Source organism: Corvus hawaiiensis, chromosome 5 (assembly GCF_020740725.1).
Source record: "Corvus hawaiiensis isolate bCorHaw1 chromosome 5, bCorHaw1.pri.cur, whole genome shotgun sequence".
NCBI classification, from domain to species: domain Eukaryota; kingdom Metazoa; phylum Chordata; class Aves; order Passeriformes; family Corvidae; genus Corvus; species Corvus hawaiiensis.
In genome coordinates this window covers 62,906,471-62,932,274 of record NC_063217.1, presented here as the reverse complement: position 1 = coordinate 62,932,274, position 25,804 = coordinate 62,906,471, and the positions used below count along the sequence as shown (strand labels likewise).

Here is a 25,804-nt window from a genome sequence, read left to right as displayed (position 1 = left end):
AGAATGTGAAATGAAAAAAAACACATGCAGGATAGAAGCAACAAAGACAAAAAGTTGCAGTTTCTCATAGCATAGAACAGAAAAAGTTAAATAGCAACTCTGTTCTGGATCCTCAAGACAGGTTTCTAAATAGTCCAGGTAACACTTAAAATTCCTTTGTGATTAAATTATTTACAACAGGCTAGACTTAAAGTTCAGAAGGTTATGATGGAACACTAATTCTATTTGGCATAATTATGAAATTATGTACTTCCTTCTAGGATAAGAACAACAAATCTTTTTAGCACGTATTTTCTGAAAGTGTTTGGTCTTCATGTTTTCACTGTTAAGCACAAATGTTGTTCGCACATACTTGAAGTAAGTACAAATCTTTTTACTCATTTTACATGCTCTCTCAATCTCAGTAACATAGCTTGTAATAACATTAAAAGTGACTTTTAAAGAAAAACAGCATCTTTCTCTTTTCCAGTGAGCTCCTTCTTCTATTCATCGTGGAAAAGAGATGGAGGAGTAGCTGGTATACTTTGCTTCTTTCTACTACTATATGATGTTAAAAAATGTGGGGAGGAAAAGTAAAGCAGCAGTTGCACACAACCATAAAAGTACAAGTTTGTTTTTACCAGCACTTGGCTTTCTCTATAGAGAAGATGAAAACAGGAACATTATCAAAACACTACATGAATTCAAAACCAAATGTATTTTTGTACTGAATCCGAAGTTTATGGAAAAACTACTCTAGCATTACACCAGATTAAGCCGCATTTTTTCATCAGAAAGCTTAATATATGCAGATACCATTCTTAAAAAGCTTTGAGCTGGGCTGTTGGAAATACTGAGCCTGTTCTCTCAGTTCAGACCGTATCACAGAATCCTAAGACCCTAACCCCAAAGTTACAAGTGCACCATGGCCGTGGTGGGCTTTGATCTGGGCTTCCAGAGCTGCTACATCACTGTGGCATGGGCCAGCAGCATCGAAACCATCACCAAAAAGTTCAGCAACCAGTGCACACTGTCTGTGGTTTCATTTGGATCCAAAAACAAAGCTATTGGTGTAATGCCTAAAAACCGGCAAATTACTCATGCCCACAACACTGTATCTAACTTCAAGGGATTCCATGGCCGTGCATTTAATGATCCTTCTGTTCAGAAGGAAAAAGAAAAGTTGAGCTATGATTTGGTTCCCATGAAGAGTGGTGGAGTTGGAATAAGGGTCATGTACAAGGATGAGGAGCACATCTTCAGTATGGAACAGATTTCAGCTGTGCTATTGACTAAATCAAAGGAGACTGCAGAGAGTAACCTGAAAAAGCCAGTAACAGACTTATTTCTGTTCCATCATTTTTCACAGATGCTGGAAGGAGGTCCCTTCTAGATGCAGCTCAGATTGTTGACCTAAATTGTCTTAGATTAATGAATGACATGACAGCAGTAGCTCTAAATTATGGAAGACCTTCCATCTCCTGAAGAGAAGCCACGGATAGCTGTTTGTTGATATGGGACATTCTGCATTTCAAGTACCAGCCTGTGCATTCAACAAGAGTAAACTGAAGGTACTTGGCACCGCATTTGACCCTTTCCTCGGTGGGAGAAACTTTGATGGAAAACTGATAGATTACTTTTGTGCAGAAATAAAATTAAAGTACAAACTAGATCCAAAAACCAAGGTTGGGCTCTTCTTCATCTCTATCAGGAATGTGAGAAACTGAAGAAATTTATGAGTTCAAATGGCACAGACATAAATATTGAGTGTTTCATGAATGATACTGGTGTATCTGGAAAAATGAACAGGTCACAATTTGAAGAATTGTGTGCTGATGTGCTGCAAAGGATAGAGATGCCTCTGCTTTCATTAATGGAACAAACACAACTGAAAGTGGGAGATGTAAATGCTGTAGAGATTGTGGGAGGAGCAACTCTGCTGTCAAAGAGAGGATTGCTAAATTCTTTGGCAAGGATGTCAGTACAACACTGAATGCAGATGAAGCCATAGCTAGGGGCTGTGCTCTGCAGTGTGCCATGCTTTCTCCAGTTTTTAAAGTGAGAGAGTTCTCTGTGACAGATGCTACACCTTTTCCAACATCTCTGCTGTGGAACACAAAAGCAGAGGACACTGAAGGAGTCCATGAGGTCTTCAGCAGAAATCATGCGGCACCTTTCTCTAAGGTACTTACATTCTATAGGAAAGGCCCATTTGAGCCAGAAGCTTTTTATTCTGATCCTAATGGAGTCTCATATCCTGAGTCAAAAATTGGTATGTATGTTATCCAGAATATGGCAGCCCAGAAAGATGGAGAGAAGTCTAAAGTCAAAGTGAAAGTCCCTGTCAATACTCATGGCATTTTCAGTGTGTCCACTGCATCTGTAGGAGAACCAGTTAAAAGTGAAGATTGTGAAGATACCAGTGCTGAGACTGAAGTGGAATCTCAGGACCAGAGGCCTATTGAAAACTTAAGTGATACAAATGATCAGCCCCCAGAAATGATCAGCTAAAAAACCCAAGACAAAAGTGAAAAATGGGGAACTACCCATTGAAGTTAACTCGGTTTAGCAGTTAGGAAAAGATTTCAATATGTATATTGAAAGAGAGGGAAAGATGATTATGTAAGATAAACTGGAGAAAAAAAGAAATGATGCAAAGAATGCAGTGGAGGAATATGTATATGAGTTCAGGGACCAGGTGTCTGGACCACATGAAAAGTTTGTTTGTGAAAAGGATCTGCAGGGATTCCCTGCCCTCCTAGCAGAGACAGGAGCCTGGCTGTATGAAGAGGGTGAGGATGAAGTAAAGCAGGTATATGTAGGAAAATTAGAGGATTTAAAGAAATTAGGTACTCCAATTGAAATCCACCATCAAGAAGCAGAGGAATGACCAAGGTACAAGAATTGGGACACAGGCTCCGGTACTACGCTACAATGGCTGGGGAATTCAGGAATCAAGATGAGAAATATGTCTATATTGATGAGATGGAAATGATGAAAGTAGAGAAGTGTGGTAGTGAAGAAGTAGAGTGGATGAATAATGCTGTCAGTGCACAGGCTAAGAAGAGCTTAGATCAGGATCCAGCTGTGCATTCAAGTGAAATTAAGGCAAAGCTACAGGAGTTAAACAATGTCTGTGAGCCCGTTGTGACACGACCAAAACCAGAAGTTGACTCTCCTAAGGAGGAAAACCCATTAAGTGAACAGAGTGATTGTAAAACTGAAGACATGGGAGAAAATGACAAAAATTCTGAAATGCCTCAGCAAAATGGTGAATGTCATCCAAGTGATCAAAACACCATTAACATGGACCCAGACTAAGCCACTGCACTCGCAGCAAATTATTTCATCCCATGACAGAAGATGTTTTGGCTGTCATATGTGATGGGGTGGGAACGCATTGTTTTGGAAACTATATTTTTTTCTTAAGACTTGTCTGGGATATGTTATGTTGTGGGAGGAAGAATAGTAACAGTGTTGGTCATGACTATCCTAAAAGGAAAATTGCCTTGGCAACTTTCAGATTCCTGAGGAATTGTGAGTTCATAGTAAGCTTCTGTGCAGTATTTAACCATTTGCATCACTAAAGATGAAAAGAAGCCCTTGCTTTGAAATGTACTGCTCCTTCAAAAGGTTGTAATTGAAACACTCATAGGCATTTGTAGAGGCCAAGGTAGTTTTCTTTTGTCAGGACATCTAATTGGATATGTCAGAAAAAGCCAGTATCTTTCCCCTTCATAAGGGCTTTCCAGAAGAAATCCTTCTGTCCTAAGGTTTTTGATTGTTGCAGTCCAAAGTACTTATCTGGTAATGAGGTGGTGAAATGTGTTAGTAGCATGCAGAAATGCTTATGTTTCATCTCTTGTTAAACAATACATTTTTCATGTGGGGTACATAAAATGAAGGAAATGCTAATTCTGTTTGTGTTATTTTGAAGCTTTTTAATGAGCGTTGAAATAAAGTTCATTTTACTGGTAAAAAAATTTTTTTTAGGTTGGACTTGATGATCTCAAAGATCTTTTCCAATCTAGTTCATTCTGTGTTTCTGTGATCTTTTGAAGTCCTAAAAATGCCAGTGTTGATTATTTCCATCTATATAATGGCATCTAAGAGCTATCCATCTATTCACAGAACACAACTTCACCAATTCTACAGAAAAAAGTCCAAAAAGGCCAGACATCCTCATACTTGAAATGCAACTGTCACCATTTCTCTCGTGAGCAGTACAGAAATGCAGTAACTGCTAGAAACACAAGAGGGAACGCAGCTTCTACCACATCTGCTGAAAGTGCACAACACTAATTCTCCCAGTGCATTTTGATGGCCGTGGACTGACTCCTTCAAGGAAGTCTGGCCCTCCTGCAAGCATTGACCTATGCTCATTTCTTGTCTATTCAACCTCCCTTTTCTAGCAGCTATTTAATTTTAGGCACAGTGTAAGCCACTTCGCCCTGACAAAGTCTGAGTAACTTGCCTATAACACATACTCAGACATGTCTAGTAAAACAAGAAGAGCAGGTTTGATGCACACTAGACTTTTTTTAAAGACAAAATAATAATCCTACTAGTAATTTAGAATTGGTTTCCAGATTATTTTTTAGCAAATGACAGAGCTCAGTTAGACTTACCACATCCACTTGAACACACACACACACACACCTCCTTACTATCAACCTTGCTTCTTGCCATTTTCAATCCAGCTTGATACCCCACATACTGACTATATTTATAATACACAGGTCAGCAAACTTCTGGTCTGCCTTTGACTATCTTTTCTTTATTATTTATTCCTTTTCTTTAATATTCAAGTACCTTTTTTTAACCCAGTTGCAACTTTGAGATTACTTTGAAGACAAACCTGTATTTCATAAAAATGATAAAAAGATGGAAGCTCCACCTAGACATTATGCAGGTACAAGAAAGCTAAATGCTAGCCTGTAAAGAAGCTGTGTGCATCAACTGATGGGATTAAAGTGAAAATTGCTTACTGAAAACCTGAAGTAGAATTGATCATATAAAAGATAAGTGGGATATACAAACGCATGTGATACCTAAACTAATCCATCTGGAATAAAGAGACCAACTCACTGATAGGACTTCTGGGTAACATTAGGTAAATGACTGAGAAAATCATTCTGGGTTTAGCTTGGGATTACACAGCAGGTAACTCTCAGTATGCCTGATTGCATCTGTATTTTTTCAGACACAATAGGAACCAACTTGTAACAATGCTCAACTTGCTTATTATGACTTTTACAAATTTTAAAAAACACTGAACAGCCTATTCAGCTACAAAAGGCCCTTGGGCCAAATAGAGAAAATAGGGAGTCTGGGTGTGCATCCTTAAATGGAAACTAATAAGGAAATTTGTAAAACCTTTAAACTTACTAATCACATAAGCAGGTTTTTTATATATTACAGCAATTTCTACAGCAGCCTCCAGAGGATAAGAGAACAGTATACCCTCAGAGGACAGGAAATACTGAGGCATCAAGTTCTGCTATTGAAAAGGAGAAGAAAAAGAAAAGCTAGTCCCAAAATAATAGGCAGGAAAAGATTAATTCAGTGCTCTCATAGGGACACCAAACCAAAGAGCTTCTAGGAAAGATAAAAGAACAGAAATAATGCAAATTTTATTTACTAATATATAAATCCATACTTTCTAACTTATGCAACTTATCAAGAAGATACAGATAGCTCAAGATTTCTTTCACAGCAAATCACTGTAGATGCATATAGGACTAAAACTCGCATATTGTAGGGTTTACTTTTGTTGGGCTCTATGCTTTATGCAAAAAAAAGAAGAAAAAGAAGAAGGCATAGGGGAAACTCTAAGCTACAAGCACTGTGTTACCAGAAACATCTAACAAGCAAATCTGACATTATGCTGCAATAGAAATCTACAGTTATTTCCCAAGGGGGTTTTTTGATGAAGAATATTAACACTATTAACAGCCTCTTTAGAGCTAGCTTCAACTAAAAGAGCAGATTTTTCATGGAATAGGGGACCACGCATATTTGTCATAAGTCTCTTTGGGCTACTACATGCAACATAAAGCCTATATTCCAATGATTGCTCCATAAGGCCAAACAGCTTTCAAATACCTTTATGAGCCAGGACCAGGCCAAGCACAGAAACAAAAAGAATACATACATATATAATGCATAATTGTCAAGAATTACTTCTAAAGGAAAAACAAATACCTTACCTGAGTTTAGTGTATTCAAGCCACTGTCTTCAAGAAACTTGTGTTGATTGCTTCTGATTATTCCCCTCCTCCCTGAAATTTTCAATTTTCTACAAATCTTACTCTCTCCCTCTCAAACAGACAGCATTGTATTTAGCAGTAACAATCTGAAACTGCAGTACTTCTGGCTGCCACTCCTCCCTTCTTGGGGAAGGCACCACCCCCACTGCAAGGGGACAAAAATAAAGATATGCTAATTCTCAGCACCTGCTGTTCAACACAAATGAGCACCGGTATCAACACAAACTAGAATACCTGGCTGGGACCAGTAACAGCCAGAACATCGTTTGTTTCTGCTGCCCAGCACTAACACCACAACAAACCAGTCAGGGAGAGTAACTTCCCTAGCAACTTCAGCAACATACAGCAAAGCCCATCATCTGCCTTCTCCTCTTGCTGTACTAAGCCAGGAGACAGGGATCTCAGGATGCTCAGTGATGTAACTTTGATTTAATGTCTGTATGTTCCTTTTAAACACAGATGAATCATAATCCCTGAAGGTTATGGTTTTCCATACTTGCAAGACTGCTCCTGATGGGATTAATTCTTGTAATAGCATAGCTGATCACCACCATTAAACAAATACAAAAAACACATAATCAAGCAGATGAATGTATTCAAATAAACAATTTCCTACAATCTGAAGGGACTTGGTGCTATGTCTAGAGAATGGCACAGTTTTATTTCTTAACCCAAAATTTAAGCAAAGCATTCAAAACCAAATTTCTCCAGCCTCCTAGAGTACTGATTATCCAAGTCCAGCTGCTTCAGTGTCTGTGTTGTTTTCTGCTGCCAATCTTCTCCAGCCATGTTCACTTTATGAGAGCACCTAATCTGCCCCACTGAGTCTGATTACAGACTAGACATGGCTAACTATAGACTGGTGTCATCCTGTTGGCAACAAAATAAATCATTCCTGAGAGAGCTCTTTACAAGGTGGCTCTGTATTCCTAAAAACCTTGGTAAATAAAACAGGCCTGGAAATCACAGATAGATGAATGTTAGTGCTAGGGTCCTGCAAATGCTTTTCCTTTCAATGACTGCTCACGCCATCAGTGACTGCACTGCTTCACTTTTCCTTCTCTTACAGCCTAGTTCTCCACCACAGACATTCTGGTCAACTAGGAAAAATCAAAAAATCAAAAAATCCCAAATCCTGAGTCTTCACATTCAATCAGCCAATGCATGGTTTATGTGTAGAGTAAACATTTCAGACATATCAGAAAGGGCAATGATTTACTTGATGAATTGTGAAACAGGGACCTCTGCTTACTCATAGGACTTTCATCTCAAAGGGACAAAATTCTGGTCCTATATGTTGAGCCTTGGAAGACTCAGACTCTTGGACACAGATTATAAATCTGACAGCTTGATTTATTTATTTTGCTAAGGAGTTGTGCGGTGGTTTTAAAGTTGCAAAGACATTAGTGTGTCTGAATGCTTGTGCCTCCCAGAAGGAAAGTAATTTTCCACTTTCAGGATGAAAATGGTACTCTAAATGGTATGTTCTCTGACTTTGATGAAAAAAGCCATTTCTGTACAGGTTGTCCTGACTGGAAGGATATGAAGAATGGATTAGCTAACTAACAAACACTTCTGGTAAAGAGACAGGCAGCACCAGTAATTCATTTTTCTGCTCCACTGCTGCTACCACCAACAAAAATCAAGCTGAGCAGAATGGATCAAGGAGCAGAAAGCAACAACTGATCAACTTAATGAAATTTTCGGCAGAAAAAAATCTCATACCTAAGTATTGATCAAGGACACAAAAAACACTGTGGGGAATCAGCCAAATTTAATTTTAAAATTCCATCAGAAGAAAAAGTGAATGTTTAATTCTGAGGATGTTTCCTAGTTGAATTAACATTCTAAATAGAGTATTGATGTTCAGATGAGCAACCATTTCACAGCCATTTGAAAAAAATATTTAAAACGACAATTGTGAGTTAAGTATTTTGTCCACTGCTGCAGCAAAATCTGAGGAGTGTATTGGGTAGTGTATTATTTATTCTCAGAAGTGAGGAGATCAAACACACAACATAGGCAGTCTAAGAGTTTTCTTGGAACTCATCACTGTGCCAAGATAGAAAGGGCTTCTGGGTACCCAGAAAAAAAAAGGTGAAAATGTGCTTGTTTTATAGGGGCACAGCACCCTCTGACACTGGGATGAACATGCAAGATGGCTGATGTATGAGTGTAAGCAATGGAGACTTATCTTCCGCTAAGGGCATTAATTATGGCATCCTTGACAAAACCTAACTCCCAGATACATACCTAGAATTTCCTGTGCAGTTTCAGAGAGATACTATTCTTCTCTTTGTCGTTAATGGTGGCTATTTAGTTCTGTTAAATGGCTGCTGCATTTTACCCTAAACATAGTAAAGATAAAGAATAAAATCCAGCAACAGAAAAACTGGCACATACCAATGTGTAGTTCAAGTATCTGTTTGCACAGTGTTTGGAACCATTTCAAAGAGAAGGGAGGAGAGGAGTAATATCAAAATTAAGCATTTCACTTCTCTGTTCTGAGCTAATCCTTAAAAGAATCCATAATGTGTCTGGTAGTAAATTAAACTCTCAGCACCAAAATGGTCCTACATTCACCCCAAGGAAAGAGGTGCTGAAAGCCAATCTGAGCATAAGAGAAGCAATTTACCCAAAGCACCTTATGCTTGGACTAATCCGAACAGCACAGAGATCGAGGCAGCAGCTCAAAACTGATGTAAATTAGGGCAATCTCAATTGAGCCTGGAGAGAGAAATGTAACAGCTTAATCTTCCACTGTCCCAAAATCCAGTAGTGTACTTCTGGTCTTGCACTCCAGAGAGGATGATCAGGGTGGGACATCTATTTAGTGAGGAGAAAAAGGGCCCTGCAGACAAAACATATCTCAGGTTTTGCAGTAACCCTGCTCTGGCTGCAGCAGTGCCAGGCTGACTTGTCACAGAAGACAGCTGTGTCACCAGCTGCCATGTACCAGAGGCGGGAGACAGTTCTAGGACACTTCATATATCTTAAGATATATCAGTAACATTTATGCTATTTGCTGTACAGCAGAGCATTTGAAATACAAAAGAAAAAAGAAGAAAAGGATAGTTTACCTCCTAATATCTGCTTTGCAGTAACCGTCTTTTACTATAACTCTTTGCCATACCTGGCCAGAGCTGAGGTTGTCTGGTTTTGGGTCTGATACTGTCTGGCAGCTGCTTTGCTGTTTTCCTCACATGGCAGGCATCACTCAAGATGATTTTAGAAAATGCTTTGTTCATTTGTTTTGTTTTCATTTGTAAGTCTTCAGGTTAGGTGAAAGGCTAAGTACAGACTCAAGCACGCAGTCTGTATCTATTTAAATATATGTCAAAGTTTTGAAATGCTATCATACCAAAATACTTCCATCAAATCCCTTATCCATAGGAAAGGAAATACAAGGAGGCCTAGCTCGAGGTCAAATTTCACAGCCTTTAAATGAGCACAGCTCCCACTGACAGCTGCATTCTCTGCCATTTTATTACATTTCCATGGATGCTGAGAAAAAAAAAAATTGTCTAGCAATTTACATATCAAACTAAAGGAAGAAAGCTAAATAAAAGGTGGTTAAAGAAATACAACAATATGTTCTGATCCCTAGATCATTGGCTAGGAAAGAATAATTTGCCTCTTTTTATGTCATCAGAGGATTCAATCCCACAGTACCAATTCTGCCCCTTCCTTTGTTGCTTCTGCTGGGTTGTGCTTTGAGGGGTGAAGAACACCAGTCCAGCAGTGGCTGCTGGCGGATGGACACAGATTCCAGCTCAGCACTGCACTTGAGAGCAACGACACTTCTGTTGTTACTAAATTACGTGCTTCAGTGATAGCATTCAGAAAATTTTATTGGATGACAAGTCATCCAGTACAATAAACACTGTTGTCCTGTACCAGCTGATTACAGAATATTCGTCATTCTTCTATTTCATATGGTAGAACTCAATACTACCTGGGAGGCTTTGCATGCTCTTCTGCCTTTTTCTTTCAGATTGCTTAATTAAGATTATTTATTCCTGTGTTAGACTGAAAAATTACATTCACATGGAGAAGAGTGGTTGGATTTTTAAATTAATTTTTGACTGTGACCTGCACACAATTTTTGATAGCCATGCAACTAATTTGTAGGCTACCCCAAAAAAATTGCATTCTATTTATAAACTATATCACAATTTTAAAATGTTTTACTTTATATTCAAAATTCATTTCTACACAGGCAGAGGAATGTTATTGGAAAGTGAAGGACTACTTTTGAGATTCAATTGATGGGGTTTTGTTTGTGTTTTTCTTTAAAAAACAAACAAAAAAGAAAAAAAGACAACAGCTATCTGTCATGCCCTGAATAAGATACACTTGAATTTTATAAAGGAAAACAAAGGCAGAAACTAGGGGAAATACAGAACTGGGATCTTTCCCCTTGTTCTCCCAGCATTTCTGTCATTTCTCATTTTTCTGCTCTAAGATTTTCTCCAACTGCCCAAAGGTTTGTGCAGTTGACTGACTTGCAGCTACCCTGCCCTCACTACCCAGAGGAGACATACAATGAAACAGTTTAGATAAACTTTGTTACTTTTTATTTGATTTCCTCAGTCTGAAACAACACACACAACTACAATTCCAACTTTCATTTTCTTTTTCTCGCTGCTGAATTAATAGAACTTATTAACAGAAAAGCCTCAAAAACTGAGGAAGAAATCAATGAAGACAGCAAAATGAACCAAGAGAGTGTCACTTCACCTGCAGTGACTGTTCTTTTAATCCTTATAAAATATTCTCCTCCTAAATATTTTCCTCCTAATCCCTCATACCTACCTCCTACTTCAATTATCCCTGCTGTCATTACAGGAACTTCCTAGTCTTTCTTCCCATAAAACTAATTTCCACCATTTCCAACATCAGCATTCTCTAGCAAAACCAGTCTGTTCCCAAATCTTTCCCAGTTTCCCAGTACCTTACCATGTTTGAGGCAGACATTCCCTAAAATACTCTTAAACAGTTTTATCTATCCCACTATTAAAAAAAAAAGAAAAAAACAAACAAACCAACCAACCAACCAAAAAAACCCCTCCTTATTTCAGCCAGAAATGCCATACTTTATTGTTGCAAAGAAAGTAATTAAACCTCCTGCATTCAGTGTGAAGAATAACACTGTAGTTTAGATTAAGGCAGAAAACTACCACTTTTAAATACACAAAGAACAAAGAAATATTTCAGTATATGGCAATACAGAGTCCTAACCAGATCATTAAGTAATTCTTAATGATCCTGTACTACAACTGAGCTGAAGAACAGGAAACTGGGCTGGTGAGCAGTTAACAGCACACATAAAAGTGCCTCTGCACTCAGGGACAGAGGCACAGAGGAAACAGAAGAAATCTTGCCGAAAATTCTTCAAAGAAAGAATTCAAATTCAAACCATAACTCAAAGCAAGACTTCAAATAAAACCACCAATGTGTTCTGGTTCTAATAATAATGCAGATTTAATGCTGAAGACCTTAATTGAGGTTAATTTCTTGATCTGATCTGAACCTTCTGTTCCAGTGAAGTCACCAACTCTGACCAGCGAACTGCCCTGCAAATTCAGAGCACACATCCAAGGAGACAGCTCTTCCACTACGTCCTACTTCCATGAATGAAAAATAGAGCTGCAAAACACCAAGTGCCAGCTCAGAGAAGCACAGAAGTAACAACTGTGCCAATGCAGACCTTAACGTAGTGCTGGCACAGATGACAAGTTTCAAGCTTTTTTTCCCAGATTAAGGTAATTTCAAAATCTACAAATATGGATGTTAATCTAAATTCCTTCCAATTTGGTGTTTATTTAGTTCCAATGTAATCTAACTTCTGGCAGTCACATACAAAGGAAGATTTTATGCCTTATCCCTTAAGCAGTGATTAAGAAGCACCAAAATTCCAAAGGAACTATGAGAGATATGTTATCTATTTCATCTGAAAAAATGACTGTACGTTATTTCTTATGACACTGAATTAAATATTAATGTTCCTTAATATTACTCTTAACATTAAGAATTCTCACATGCTAAATATTAAATCCACAACTAAAAGTAAGATGGGAAAATTACTTGCAAAATCTGTTAGACAACTATGCCCTGCAATAATATGAAGTTGAATTCAGTTGCTGTTATCAGGAATCACCGCCCCACTGAGCTAGAAGGGGATACACAATACTCCGACTCAAAACATTTCCGAAATTATGTCAGAGAGGCACAAGGTAGTAGTACAACTGGACACAGCAGGAAAACCTTTAATTCTGCGTAAGCACAGCAGCAGAAGCTTCTATGAGAATGCTTATTTCTGCCTTTTGGTTTGACAGGTACCTCTGGCCACCACCTTTGTTTTCTCCCTTGCTGCCCTTCTGGCACCACATTTTATATATGTCCACTTACACAAGAGCACTCTGTTCTTTTCCCTCCCAGCTTCAGTAAAGGGACTAATGCATCTGCATAAGCCAGTAAGAGTGCAGTAATTTATGAAGTAATGCTACTATTTGCAAATACCATATCCTGTAACAATTTAGCATACCAAGTACGAATAAAAATGTTCTTGAAAACTGAAGGTTTAAAGTATTATGTTGATTCATCCTGAATTTTTAGGTTGCCATTGATTTTAAAGTTTTAGATTTGGCAGCTCAAGGTTCAACACAGTCTCAAACTCACACAAACACCCATATTCACTTGAGCCATTGAATGTTTCCCTGGGTAATCCAGCCCAGAAATTCCTATTTCCATAAGCTTCCCATGTGCTAATGAGACGTTAAGCTGGTAATGCTGTAGCCACAATGGTTCAATAACAGACAAGACAAGGCTTGCAGACTAGGACAGCACCCACACCACCATATGCTGCATAACCTGAGCAACAGAGTTTGCTTCATTGCACAGATGGTCGCAGAATCACAGAAAGGTTTGGGTTAGAAGTGACCTTAAAGATCATCTCCTTCCAACCCCCCGCCATGGGCAGGAAAACCTTCCTTCAGACCAGGTGGCTCAAAGTCCCACGCAGTCAGGCCTTGAAAACTTCCAGGGATGGGGCATATACAGATTTTCTGGGCAATGTCTTACCACCCTCACAGTAAAGAATTTTTTCTTAATATCTAATCTAAACCTGCCCACTTTCAGTGTTAACTCATTACCCCTTGTCCTGCCCAAGGGTCCCTCTTCAGCTCTCTTGCAGCACCTTCTGGGATGCTGTAAAGATCTCCCTGGAAGCCTTCTCTTCTCCAGGTTAGACAACCCCAACTTTCTCATCCTGTCTTCATAGGAGAGGTGCTCCAGCCCTCTGACCATCTTTGTGGCCTCCTCTGGACTTGTTCCAACAGGTCTACATCCTTCTTATGCTAGGACCCCAGAGCTGGATGCAGCACTGCAGGCAGAATCTCACCAGAGCAGAGCAGAGGGGCAGAATCCTCTCCCTTGACCTGCTGCCCACAGTGCTTTGGACGCAGCCCAGGATATGGTTGTCTTCCTGTGTGTCCTTCTCCTTGCCCTAAGGATATTTCAAGAATCAGAAAAAAAAATGCAATTCCTGCTACAGATCTCAGCTTTCCCCTTACTTAGAAGTGAAAAATTAAATATTTCATGATGAAAAAAAGTATCAGAAAATTAGCATGAAATATATTTTAAACCCACAACTTTTGCAACCCATGCTGTTTGTACATTTTAAAAGAAATTTTAGAAAGTTTCTAAAATATTGCGTTTATAGACAGTGTTAGTTTCTGTAGAAAAACTAGTGGGTTTCCAATATATTTCTTTGGTAAATGGGTTAACTAAATTAGAATTTTGGGTTTGGCCTTTTTTTTTTCCCCATTGTTTTTAATTAAGTTGGTCCTTTGCCTGGAGCAGCCAGAGTTGTTTACCCACAATGGCCATGAAATTCCCTGTGCTTGATGGTTTAATTATCTCCTCATTGCCTGGTAATTCTTTTAAGGCTTTTTTTTCTTTTTTTTTTTTAATGTGGCACAGCAGACAAGAAGAATCATCTGTCTTCTTGGTTCAATCTTAGGAACTTACTTACACTGTCCCCTTCTTCACATACAGCAATTTTTAAGTTGATGGATTAAGGCAGTGTCTATTTTCAAGATAGTACAAATTATTTTATTTTTTCAGTTACCCAAGCCACTGCAGTCCATTACCCGTACAAACACCTGCTGCCTACACATACAGGATCTGAATTTTGTTTATTTGTTTGGTTGCATCACCTGTCAGATGCAGAAAATTCTGCTGAGAAGAGCATGGCAAGTTCCATGTACCTCCCACCTCAACACTGTCTGATTCTGTTAGTGGTCTGCCTGTGATGAGAACTAGGTCTGAAAGCTATGAATATCTTTCAGTGGGCTAGAATGGGAGCAACACTATTTGGACCAAAACAGAACAAGCTGAAAGATAACCACGCATGAAGAAAGAGGAAAATCCAGGATTGCTGACAAGCAGGCAAGTTGGCTGTAGTGTGACAAAGGCTTTACAAGTTTTCGACACTAATGTACACTTCTCATTAAGTTCCAAAAAAAAACCCAAAACAATTACATGCACCTTTCACTAAAAAGCAAAACCCAGACTGCTTAACAGTATGTAAGAATAGAATTTACTGTAGTCTAAAGAGGCAGCCAGCTTATCTCCTCATAGACACAGAAATTCTCTAAACACAAACAGGAACAAAACAAACTTTGAGGTAAGATGGAAAGTAGCCAAGCACACCAAGACTTATCTTCATTGCTAAAGATTCAGGAAAACTGCAATACTGAGACTGGTTATGGCATACTCCTTTTCCCATCTTGTAGGCAAATTTCTATTAGCCCTGAAGTTTTTATGGCTCCCCAGAGGTGCCCTGCTCTGCAGACACCAGCTCTCCTCCAGTTCCCCATTGCCATTCAACAGAGGCACGTCTCACCTTGCCTGTTCAAGGATTCAAAATTCCAGTCTGACCCTCAGGCCAATGAGTGCTTCCAAGATGAGACCTACACTTCCTACCAAAATATCAGCACACCTGGGTTTCTCTTACTATCTTGTCCCTTCTGTGCATTTCCAGAATCAACATATGAGAGGCTAAATTACTAATAAAATTTAAAAATGAAACTTTAAAACAATATTTTATTTCTTTTTAGAGAACAAAACCCAAAAGCCACGATCTTACAAAGTGCTTCCTTGAGCTTCAGCAAACCTACAGCACTGCAAATGGGGTCAGAATCTGCTTCCATCACTTAGGGGAGGTGAGAGATGTGTGACACTGCTGACTACACAACAAAGGCTCTTTTGAATTATTTACTACAGCAGAACTAACAAATCATCTGGGTGTAAAGCTGCAACACTGTTCCAAATACAGAAAAGAAAAACTAGGGTCAAAACTGACAGGCTGGTATTGTCTTTTAAAATTGCTTAAAAATATATCTTCTTGCACTTCATATTCCATAGAAGTATTTCTACCTTAACCTTCAAACTTTAGTGGGAGACATTGCTCTTCCAGAACACAAAAATAGATTCTCAAAGCTGATGTTCTTCAGAACTTAGAAGGTATCTCCCAAGACAAATTCACACAGACATGTGCTAGATCTTCATCAGTATTTTATTTAAAATAGGCAAAATGTTTTATGTTTATGGTTTACAGTGTTTTAGCCCTTCCCCTCAGGTCCCCCCCACCCCTAAATCTGGAATAGTTCATGAGGCTAAAGCTAGTTGCTCTTTTTCTATGAGGGTAAAAAAAAAACCAAAAAACCAAAGAGATATCCGTAAACATCAGATCTCTGCTTCAGGTAAAATTCCCAAGCATGTAATTCTGTTTAACACACTGAAATTGATTGTTAAGGTAATTTCAGAGCACTGAAAAAGCGTAATCAGAATTTTTCTTTTGCAAAAGAGTACAGTTTTTCTATATTTTACTCTTGATATAAATCTTAATAAATATTCATAGACGATTCTAGGACACCTCATTAACAAGCTGTTCAACAAGTAGAGCAAGGGATGAATTAGGTGTTTAAAATAATTGTTATAAATGTATCTTCTCAGACTAACATGGAAACAATTGTAGCATGTTTCCTAGTGGAATATCAGATTTATTTAAATATTGTAGCCAACAAAGGCTACAACATGGAAGAAGGCTCCAAGGTTTGGTTCTAGTAGAAAAAACAAGTGGAGAATTCCAGATGGGTTGACTTCCTTTTGTCCCCACTGCTCAGGTAAGAAGTGACTTGTTCCCAGAACATCTGGAGACTGTTTGCTTTGCTTAAGCTGGGATTCACCACTTTGCTTCCCAGATCAGCATCAGTAATGCCTTCTGTTTTCATGCATGGGTTATAAGACACAGGCCCAAACTGGACCGAAGGATTTCAGTTTCCTTATAATCATAGTTGGAAGTGAGATCTTTGGACATCAGATCAGACAGTTTATTTCTGGAATACTTTTCATCCAGGTCTAAAATAAGCTTTTTTAATCTTGTTTCAGTGTGTCTATTCCTTTCACCCTGTGACTCAGTCAGTGACTTTTCACATTCTGCTTTTGTCAGGGATCTGCTCTGTCAGGTTCCCACATATCTTTAGATCAATATTCAGATGCAAATTGTAGGACAATTCCTATTAACATTAATATGGGCATCCACAACCCTTCTTTTTTAATAAATTGGTGCTTAGCATGCTTTTACTTTTGTGCAAGATTACCACAGTTTGCCATTCAATTAATATCAGTCAAAACAAACAAACAAAAATAGCTGTGAATGCTGAACCAAAACAATCCAAACTGAGACAGGGCATCTCAATTAACAGTTGGAGTTTAAGCAACAACTAAGATTCAGAGCTGCCAAGGAGGATTTATGCCCGGTTTCCTTTGCTGAAAGCTATGAATGATAAAAGTTAAGGCTGAATTTTCCAAAGACTACATAAATGTAGAGGATCACTACTTACAATGCCCCTCCAGGACCCATACATATATTCAGTAAGTCTCCAAGCATGGGTTTACTTGACCATCTAAATTTTCTGCGGGTAAATCTTTCACATTATCTTCAAAATACTGATATGACAGGTATCAACGGTACTGAACATTTTCTTCTGTGAAAAGCATAATAGTATGAGCAAAAAGCAAGGAGGGGGAAGTGTTTCCTCACTAAACACTCCCACTGCTTCATAGTGCTTTTCTGTCTTCTGCTTAAAAGAACTCATTATCAAAAGTTGGGATTTTATAAAATGTTCATTCTTCAAACATATTCAGCATATCCTGACTTATACCTTATGTATGCACAGTCTTCTTCATTTACCACCAGATTAATTACTGATCAATTTTAGTGCAAGGTACTAAATATATTTCCATGTATATTTTGACAGCCTAAATTCATTTAATAACCTCAGCATGTGGACAGCTTTGCTTTTTGCAGTACACAGTTCCAAGGAAGCTATTGTGACCAGGCTTTTCATTTTTGTCAGAGAGAGAAAATCCAATTTATAAAAAACATAAAGCTTTCACGGTGTTACATCAAATTGCTTTCTCATTTCACTTGCAAATACATAACAAAGCAGTTCAGCAACTCTGCACACAACCTTCACAGGCTGGGTCCTCTGATCCCTCTTGCTTTATATGTTTTAGTAGGGAATCTATCTCTAGGCTATAGCATCTTGATGGCACAGAAATGGATTTAAAGGTTTCTGTAAATGTTATTTTCTCTACCCTGATCAGAATTTTTGTATCATCAGGCATTGCTGAAGGAAAACTTTGAAAGGACTCCAGCCTTTACTAACAAAGGATATACTTTGCTCACAGACAACTGTCCTGACTCCCACTGTCACTTAAGCTCCCTTGCAATGCTTGAAGAACATTAAGATGCATTTGAGCTTTTTAAGCTCACACATCCTACCATTTTTAAGGAGACTTAGATCCACAGCAACTGGGCAATGGGGGGGTTTTATATATATATATATATATATATTTAGATATATATATATATATACACACACACATATATCTCAGTTCACACATATATACATTCTCTAAGTAAAAGACAATAAACTCCAACTGTACCCGCAATTTGACAACAGATTATGTACAATTCCAGTAATTTTATTTTGAAAACAGTATATGCATACTACATCATCTTAGATAAATTATAAATGTCTATAATACAGCTATAAAATGTTAAAATGAAGTCTCATCCATCACTGTTTTATCAGTTGGCAATTTCTGTCCTGCAGATAAGAAATATAGATCTCACATAACATTTTCAACAACGTATGATTTTCCTAACCAATAACTAACTACAAACACAAGCCAGCTAACCACAATAAAAGCGCAGACTGAATTTTCAGTATACCAGCTATCTTACAGTAACTCTCCAAACATGTTCTCTGATTCAAAGAGGGTAAAGTCAAGACAAATTAGGACCATGAAAAATAAGTGACCTCACATCTAACAGGAGAATATGCAGTAAAAACATGCTTATCTACAAAATGAGCCATAAATGTGGCAGCTTCTATGGGGTTCCTAAAGAATTCCAAATGTTTTCAGGCTTCTTCATATTTTACACTGCCACCTAGTGTAGGCTGTATCGGTACATTCCAAGCTTCCAACTGTTGGCATCTGTGGTATCCAAAACCAAAACAACTTCCATAAAAATAGCAGCCATCACTTTAGTTTGTCTTACCTGGAAACTATCAGTTCCTAGTAGAAAAAGTCAACACTAGCCAGCTGAGACAAAATAGCAGTACTTAAAGTTATCTGGCACTGACAGCAGGACAGCCCAAAAAATTCCTAGAGTTAAAAATAAGTAATTCATAATTGTTGTAACTCTATGGCTAAACAATTATCAAATATGATCCATTTGGAAAAATGTTTAATGTAGATTCACTGAGTGAAATTTAATGCAAGTTAAGCATCTGTGCTTGTATAGAAACTGCAGATCAAATTGAACAATATTTCTCAATTGCAGGTCTAAACTGAGAGTGATGATTTCAATGTTTACTTTATTTTTCACCAGGTGTTTCTTCCTCATTTGCATTCTCTGTCTTTATTGCAACGTTCAATGACTGGACCACCACCTGATGATCCTGGTCACAGTGCTCCTGTGGAAAGAGATGCTGTGCAGGACTACAGGGGAGTTTGCTTTACAACCAGCTTTCCACACAGAGGCAACACTGTGGAATTCTCATTTCCAGCTAACGTAGAGAGGCTATGCCACATGGCCATTCTACAAAAGCCACCCAAGTTCTGTGTCATGACAGGCAGTAATACAGAAATTCCAGATCCAGTGGAGCTCTATAGCTGCCTTTTGAAGTGGGAGAAAAAAAATACTCAACCCACACACTTGCTTGGCTAAAGCAAAGAGGTGCTTCTCAGACACTACAACTTCTAGATCATTAATTTGAAAAATTAAAGATCTTCTCATCAATTGAAAGTATATTTTTAAAGCTATAAAAATAGCAGACTGACGTTATTGTGAACGTCAAATGCAGTATCTCCTACTCTGTGTACCAAACCCTGTTCTTGTTTACAGAATAAGATGGAATAACCCAATAAAGATATTATTCCAAAATTACATTTCTATAGCAGAGAAAGTTATTTCATTTCAGAAAACTCCATTTTACTGACAGCTGTTTTCTTCAGCCACTTACACAAAGCAAACAGAACCTGTTACTGCTGTTACAGAAACACCGTACACCACCAGAGTTGGTGCATTCTGCTTAATGCTCCATTTGCACAAATGCACAAGATACCAAGCCACATTTAACACCGAGATTTTACACCCATTTTCATGTTTCTGAGCCATTTTCACAACAGAAATATGCACCCTGGGTTTAGTGCATCTTACTAGCATTGCAATAATATGTTAAGATCACACTGGATAACTAAACAAACAATACACAGACTTGGTGGTATATGAACAACCATAAAAATACAATAAAAGCTTATTTCCCACAAGATTTTCTTCCTCTTAATTGTGCATTACATGTCCACCTCACAGTCACTTTAAAAAACAGGGTCTTTCTCATATTAAGAGATTTCATTCTATTTGCCAAATTAGTGTTTTTGCAGCAAGAAACTCCTATTGGCAAGAGTACAGATAACAGAATGAAAGAAATTGATACAAATGAAAGTGGTTCGGTTATTCATATATGTTAAGAGGAAGTGCTCCCCCGACTGACTTTACTGACGTACTCAGGATAAATTTTCACTGGGGTCACAGGGTGACATTTCATAGAAACAGGACACACAACAAAACAAGAAACATACATCAAACAAGCACAGATGGATTTGATTTTTAGTGCCATGACACCCAGCAACAGAGCACAAACTCAGCCTGCCAAAGTGACCTTGATAAACACCATCACATTTAACACTTTGACACAGTACCATGTCAAGTAAACACCTTTAGCTTGTGTTTTCTTATGTATTTTCATTAAATAGAGCCTTCTTCAACATTAAAAACAGTCTGAAGGAACCTACGGGGCAAATTCACTGACAAATAGGAAGAAGCTTAGGTTGCTAGACTGAGGTAAAAAGCCTTTTAGCATCCAAACCAAATTTTAAACCTCCTGTGCAGAGACAGAGCTGAAGCAACTGTAAACAGAACACTCCTGCCCAGTCTCTTTGGATTCAGAAGGGTGGCAAGTTCTTTAGACCTTGGATCTATAACACTTGAGAAGCAGAAATGACTCTACATTTCTTAGAAGTCACACCAACAACACTGAGATCAAACAATTCAAGACCCATTACTGAAACATGTAAGCAAACTTTATCATTGTAAACTTGAGAAACCTACAGAATAAGCAGATACAATTTGTTCTATTCACTCCCTCTCAAGAGAAATTAATAAGCATACCATGTACAGCATAAGATGTCCACTTCACTTTTCAGTATGTTATTTCAGTATACTTTGCCAAAAAGGTACACAAGACTTGGAAGACAGACAACGTATCCTGTCTCCTAACAGCAATTTTCATAGTAGAATGGATTGCTTAAATCTGATTTGCTCTTTTGAGATTCTGCCCATATTTTGTTAATTTATGATGACAGAAAAAATGGGGAAAAAAATCTTCCCCAAAAAGACCTGCTATTGACCTGGCCAAATCAACTGAATCTCCCTTTGCAGATTATGGGGAAAATGGACAAGAGGAGTCTACATCAGTAGTTCATACTTTTTTTTCCTCTTCTGGCAAGCAGTAAAAGCCTAGCCTTCCAAACAGCAGGATACCTAAATCCACAAACCTTAAGCCCTCTTCAGAATTGTCAGCATGGATTTGGTATGAAGACAAGCAAGTCTTTTTAATTAAAATCCTGTATCACTGTGAAGATATCTGTGAGCAGAAGTCCAGCGCCCCACTCAAACCTTGTGCAATCCAGCTGGCCTTTCACAGTTTGCCTCAGGTTTTCTGTAACATATCAACTATCCAGGACAGGAGAGGCCTGAAAAGCTAACTGACCAAATCCTTACCCGACTGAGTTAAGGAAGAATTAGGCATTCTCTTAAAAAAACAACCTAAAAGACAGCAAGAGCAAAATCAGCTGTGACTGCTGCTAAATGAAGGGATGGAGAACTCAGGACAAATTTGTAGTGAGATTGCCAAGTTTGTAGGTGAAATCAGGAACTGTGGGGAGGACCCCTAAACCCAGGGTAAGTAGTAGACAAGATCCAAGGCCTGATGCGGCCAACTCATCCCAAATAACATTTCGGCCTTCCATCCAGCTCATGTTCTGACACTCAAAGTGAGATTTACAAGTAAATTTAAAAATCCAGGGAAAAATATTTCATATAATTTGAGTTAAATCAGCCCAGCTTACTTCAAAGAAAGAATCCTTTATCAAAAGTGTAATAAACACTCACCATTCATCAATAATAACAATAAAATATTAGTGTAATACAAGATATTTAATAAGCCAAGCAAAACTAGCCCTTCCTAAAAATTTTCCATCAGTCAGAGCATTTGACATACAGAAGGGTTATGAAAATATAAATTAGGGAGAGACATGTAGTTAACTGCCCAAGTGTTTAAGCATGCTACCTCAAGTCATCAGAAGTCTTGAAGAAACTTTAGTGTTGGGAGTAACTGTCCACATTTGGATTTGTCTCAGCTGTCTTACTTCCTGCTGTAAATCTGTTACATAAATTCAAAAAGTATTGTTTTCATATTTATCTGCAGAAGTCATCTGCTAAAAATATATATCCCTAACAAGCTGAATAATTCAGCATACCTATCAATCCCACTGCTTTTTCTCAAAAAATTCACGGTGAATTTAGGCCTAGCCTATTCAAACAATTACTTCACCTGCAGACTCTCTCACAGCCTCCACTCATTACTGTCAGCCAGCAGCACTGTCCTCTACAGGCTGACTTTGATGCTCCAGGCAGGTCTTCCACTCCTGTGGTTTTTGTTGGGGTTTTGGGGGGCGGGGGGGGGGGGGGGAGGATGTTCTTCTTACAGTACAGTAGACTTCCAGGCACTAAGCAGAGTATTAATCTTGCATTTTTGGTTCACAAAACCTTCATCTAAGTGAAGGTTGTGAAATCTTTCAGTCAGATCAGAAGGTAAGGAGACTATCGCTCACAAAGGAGGATCTGTAAGAGGCACCTGGATACACCTGCTCAAACTGATACACCTTAGGCTGAGGAAGACAGAATTCTTTGATCAAAAAGAACTAAAGCAGCCTCATGGATAAGTCTCTCCAGAGAAAGAGAAACCAGAGGAAAAGAGGGATCAGCCGCACTTACAAGGTTTGAGGAACCCATGGAGAACTGGAACTTGAAGCTTCAATCAGTCCAAGAAAGCCAGTAAAAGAAAAGATGTATTTTAAAGGAAGATTTAATCTTATCTCAAGTGCTGTAGAGGGGATATATTGTAAGTATCTCACTGTCAGAAAGTGGAAGGGGAAAAAAGCAAAAATAGGGCTTTGAAGTAGTAACATTTCCACATGCTGTCACTAACACCATCAGGGCTGTAAAAATCTCACAGGACTAATTGCTGCTCATATTAATCTTGTGACTTGTATCTTAATTTCAGTGGAATTATCAATATGTGTGAAGTAAACAGCATTCAGTCCTGCATGGATAGATACAGCAATGAGGGCTTACTTACTCAAACCCCATCCAATATACAGGTTCACAGAACAAAAAAATCTGAGCTACTGCAGGGCTTTAAAGCTAGCTCAAATTTAATCAAGTAAAATAGAAACAACATTGAAAATAATCAAGTGACTAGAAAACTGCCTTTTTAAAGACTGCTCTCACACTTACAAATACTTATCTGAATAGAAGTTGTGTTAGTAACCAATTATTTACATACTCTTTCTTTGATACAGACCGAAAAAGAGACATTCCCCCCATCATTCTTGCTGTGTATTCATCATTTACATACAGAGAGTGCCTGTAAGCCAGTAAGGACTGAAAATATTCTCATCTTTGAGATTCAAAGTCAGATTTAAATGGCATATGTATGGCCTGATTTTAGTATATCTATTTTAACACATCATTAATGGGTAAATACACAAGTAAATTTCTTCTGGCAAGGAAGATAAATGGAAACATAATTAAGCATCAGATGAATACACAGCTCCACAAAGACTTGATCCTATTATTTCTCTTTTGGATAAGGTACCGGGTTAGTTTTGGGGACCAAACTAGTAGTCCCAAGCTCTGCCACCCATGCTTCAAAATCTCTGTGTCATTTCAGAAAAAGAAAACAGAGCTCTACTCGATTATAGATCAGAAATTGAACATCATCCCCCACCTCTCCACCCCCTTTCCGGGCTGATTCAATTTCAAGTTACAACTCTGCTCAACTTAATTATCTGTAATACCTTTCTTGTGGTTTCCATTACATCTCGGCAGACGCTGCTCTTTGCAAGATGGGGATAGGGATCCTATAGCTCAATTACTCCACCAAATTAACCCTTAACGTCACCAACAGAAGTTGCTAGCCTCACCTAAGTATCACCAACTTTCGAACGCGACACAAAACCTTTGCAGATGAGGTCCTCGAGACCCCCCGTTACCCCTTCAGGAGGGTCACAGCCACAGCTGCACGGGGGGGCCGGCACCGCGACCAAGGCGGCATTCAGGCTCCCGGCGGGCAACGCCGCCGCCGTCGGGAGAAACTAGGGGAGATCCCCGGTGGGTCCTAGCTGAAGCTGCCCCGGCAGCTCGGGTCCTTCCGCACGCCCGGTGGTCCCCAGAGGGCGGTGGCGGGCCGGGCACGGGTCTCTGGGGCGGCCGGGCCACCTTCCTTCCCTCAGCGCTGGCCCTGAGGCGGCGGGAGAGCGGCAGCCGCCCTCGGCGCACTCCAGCCCGGATCACCCTCGCCCAGCGGCGGCCGCGGCTCCCGGCGAGGGCGCCTTCTCCCGCTGCCAGGGCTGCGCGCTCGGCGGGCTGTAACCTTAAGAAACTTGATAAGGGAATAAAAGGGAGGGACTTTGCCAGAACCGATTCTCGGCTTCTAATCTCTCCTGACGCTCCGGAGCCCGCGGGGAAAACAAGGAAACAAAACCCTGGCCAGCAGCACGAGCCCCCGCACCCCTCCCGAGCGGCAGTACCTGTCCGGCAGCGGGGCAGGCGGGTGCCGGCGGGGTGGCCGGCACGGCACTTTCCCCTAGTTGCGTGCGGGAGGCACTCGGCGGCGGGCGAGCTGCTATTTATAGTCCGGAGCCTCCAGCAGCGCGACGGACGGCGAGAGGAAATGAAGGGCTGCGCGCCTGGGCAGCCGGAGCCGAGCCCTCCCGCCGCCCCGCTCCCCGCCGCCGCCGCCGGGAGGTCGAGGTGCGGCTGGCGCTGGGCACGGGCGCTCCTGCCCCCGGCGCCACCCTCGGGAGTCCCCTCCCAATGTCACCGCAAGCCGGCGGCGGCCCCGCAGGTAGAGGGGAGCCGCCAGCCGCCTCCCCGGCAGCCCTGCGGCCAGCAGGCAGCGCGGCGCGGCTCGGCTCAGCCGCGCAGAGGTGACCCGCTACTGCTGCTGCTGGAGGAGGCGAGACCGACACTGGGGTGTGGGAGGGAGAAGCTGGCGCTTGCCATTCACCTCCTGCCGCCCAGAGGGAGCCCGGCCGCCGCGGCCGCCTCTGCCGGCTAACGCGGGCTGGGAGGCCGTGACGGGAGCTCGCCCGGCCCGAGGGGACGGTCGGACGAGGCTGGGGTCGCTCCCGGCGGCCCCGGCGCCAGCTCGGCCCGGGCTGGCAAGCTCCACATCGGCACCTCCCGTGGCACTGTGGCTCAGGGGAAGGCGGCAGGACCGGTGGGAAACGCTAGTGCCTTCCCTCTCCCGGAGCTGGAAACGGAATCCCCCTAGAAGGCAAGCAAGCGGCTCCTAGGAGCCGCCGAGCCGGCTGCCTTCCAGCCTCAAAACTTTGGGGGGTGGGCGATGAGGGATGCCTGGTCCTGTCAGGGAGGAAGGCGGGAGGGCTATACCTCGCCTCCGGCCGGTGCTGCCGCTCCAGAAAGTACTAATGGCATCCATACACCCGGCCTTCGATCTACGGCATCTGAAAACTGGGTTTGTGTGTATGGCAACAGAGGAATTAAGACAAATAATTTCTAAAGCATGTTACTCACTTGATAATAATCTTCTTTTAATCCAGGGGGT

The 25,804-nt window shown here is 40.2% G+C and overlaps 1 protein-coding gene and 1 pseudogene across 8 annotated transcripts in view; one reads left to right on the top strand and one right to left on the bottom strand.

The window, feature by feature from the left end:
* Positions 1–25,178, bottom strand: part of INPP4B (inositol polyphosphate-4-phosphatase type II B) — a 315,749-nt gene extending 290,571 nt beyond the window's left edge. For 3 of the 8 annotated variants that reach the window (XM_048303087.1, XM_048303078.1, XM_048303079.1), the window contains exon 1: positions 24,765–25,178. The gene's annotated coding sequence lies outside the window, so the exon portion shown is untranslated. The remainder of the gene's footprint in view (positions 1–24,764) is intronic. The other 5 variants (XM_048303077.1, XM_048303082.1, XM_048303084.1 and 2 more) reach the window with 3 other exon arrangements.
* Positions 905–3,483, top strand: LOC125325756 (annotated as a pseudogene).
* Positions 25,179–25,804: the final 626 nt, after the last annotated feature.